This window comes from Lactuca virosa, chromosome 4 (genome assembly GCF_052849685.1).
Source record: "Lactuca virosa cultivar CGN04683 chromosome 4, Lactuca_virosa_CGN04683_v6, whole genome shotgun sequence".
In the NCBI taxonomy this organism is placed as follows: Eukaryota; Viridiplantae; Streptophyta; class Magnoliopsida; order Asterales; family Asteraceae; genus Lactuca; species Lactuca virosa.
Genome location: NC_136429.1, coordinates 246,276,444 through 246,279,195, shown reverse-complemented (window position 1 = coordinate 246,279,195; position 2,752 = coordinate 246,276,444).

Sequence of the window (2,752 nt, the reverse complement as noted above, 5' to 3'; positions counted from 1 at the left end):
TCACAACCAATCTTGCCTTGTTGCGTATTACATTTCCTTCTTTATCCATCTTGTTCCTGAAAACCCACTTTAATCCAACCACAGAAGCATCATTTGGTGTTGGAATCAGTCTCCACACTTTATTTCGCTCTAACTCATTGAGTTCGTCTTGCATCGCCTGTACCCAATCAGAGTGATCAAGTGCAATCTTGATCGTCTTTGGTTCGACTTTGGAGACGAATGAATTAAACATGCAGAATTCTACTTTAGAGAAAAGTGCAGTTTGTTTCGCTTTCAGCTGTGATCGTGTGAGAACCTTTTCTGTCGAATCACCAATAATTTGTTTTTGTGGATGATCTTTGGTCCATTTGGTGAGAGGAGGGTAACTAGGATCATATGTGGGATCCAGTTCAGCATTCACTTCTTCTTCAAATTCTGACTGAGTATCGCCGTCGTTTGTATTCGCATTCTCCCCCTCGAATGATGATACTTCCTCAGTTTCAGGCTCAGAATTCTCCCCCTGGACTTGACTTTCGGTTGGAATAAATGATGATGAGCTCTTCCCCTGGAATGGTGAATTTTGGTTATGTTGAAAGGACGAACTCTCCCCCTGAAAATAAGAACTATCTTTTGGAGGTTCGCTTGTGTCTGGCTTTTCGGTTGTTACTGGTTCTTCTTCTGCCATTTTCTTCGTAGCATCATCGATTATTTTCTTCAAGTTATCTACCTTGTTGTCTGCAGCTTGAGATTCAGAGAGAATAGCTTTTTCTGGTTCATCGAAAAGCAGCATGTATTGCTCAAAGAGGTTTGAAAGTGGTGCCGTAACTTGACCAGTTTTTGGAAATATTTCCTCCACAGAGCCTTCGGTTGTCTTCAGTTTCTTGACGTAGTTATCATCGAAGGTAACATAATAGATCTCCTCTATTTTCTTTGAATGCTTGTTGAGAACCCGATATGCTTTGGAGGTTAAGGAATAACCCAGAATGATTCCTTCGTCTGCTTTGACATCAAACTTGTTTCGATGCTCCTTTGAAGTGAAGATGAAGCATCTCGAACCGAACACGTGAAAAAACTTTACATTAGGCTTTCGGTTGTTCAAGATCTCATAAGGAGTGATGGAGAAACGTTTGTTGAGATAAGATCTGTTCTGTGTAAAGCATGTAGCAGCAATGGCGTCAGCCCAGAAATATAAAGGTAGAGCAGCGAAGCTTAGCATGGTTCGGGCTGCGTCACACAAATATCGGTTTCGCCTTTCAACAATTCCATTCTGTTGTGGAGTATATGGAGCCGAGAAGTTGTGAGTTGTTCCCTTCTCTGCAAGAAAATCTTCAAAATCTTTGTTCTGGAACTCCAACCCGTTGTCGCTTCTTATATTTCGAACTGTCTTCCGTAGTTGAACTTCTATCTGCTTGATACATAGTTTAAGCCTTGGAGTGGCCTTTGATTTCTGCTTCAAAAAGAACACCCAAGTGAACCGAGAGAAGTCATCCACTATGACAAGTATATACTTGTTGCCGCCAATAATTTCGATTGAAGATGGACCACATAAATCAATGTGAAGTAATTCAAGTGGTTCAATGATTTTCGTATTGACTCGAGAAGGATGGCTCTGTCGACTTTGCTTTCCCTTTTCACATGCAACACACATGTGTTCTTTATCGAACTTTAGAACAGGAAGACCTCGAACATGATCCCCAAGTACCAGTTTATTTATGTCTTTAAAATTGAGATGGGAGAGTCTTCGGTGCCAAAGCCAACTTTCGCTTGACTGAGCCTTCGTTAGTAAGCAGATTGTTGGTTTCCCTCATATGGGATTGAGATTTAGAGGGTACATCTCTCCTTTTCGCTTTGATTTCAGCAGAATATTGTTCGTCTTCTTTTCAACAATCTCTGAGCCATCGTCATCGAAAGAAACTTTTAACCCGGTACCCACTACCAGTTGTGAAACATTGATAAGGTTGTGTTGTAAGCCTTCAACGTACACCACTTTTCGTATTGAGAACTCACCATTGGTTATCATACCATAACCTTTGATCGTGCCAAAAGAATTATTGCCATACTTGACACTTCCACCATTTGTTAAGGACCGAAACTCCCTCAGCTCTTCCTTTCTTCCTGTCATGTGACGCGAGTAGCCACTGTCTATGTACCATTCATCGTCAAACTGCTCGTCACGAATTACCTGCAAAAGTTAAGCAGATTTAGGAACCCATAGTTTCTTGGGTCCTTGTGAGCCTTTTACGGAACAGGGAATTGTAAGAGAAACATCAACCAAAAAGGTCCTTTTTATTAAGGTTGTTTTGTCTTTTCTTTTTAAGGTGAAAACATTGATTTTATCTGATTTGAGTGCTTTAGGTTCATTTTTAGAATATGAGAATTTGACGTTGGCATACTTTCGGTTCTCCAAATTAGGTTTAAACGACGTCTTCTTTTCGTCTTCCGGAAAGAGCTTTCCTTTTCCCTTTCGATCATTATGTGAGTGAGAGTGAGAATGAGAAAGATGAGACTTGGGAGCAGAGTTAAGCTTTTGGTCATTGCTCTTACTTGGTTGAGAACCGAAACTACTTTCCCTTCGGTTCCTCTCCTTGGTTGGTGTAGGACCGAAACCATTCTTTTGGTTTCTCTCATGTTGATGACCAAAGCTTCCTTTTCGGTTGTCGTCCGTCTGTGGACGGAAACTCCTCTTTTGATTGGTGTACCTTTGTGGACCGAAACTCTGTTTTCGGTTGTTCTGATTCTGAGGACCGAAACTCTTCTTTCGGCTGTTTTCATC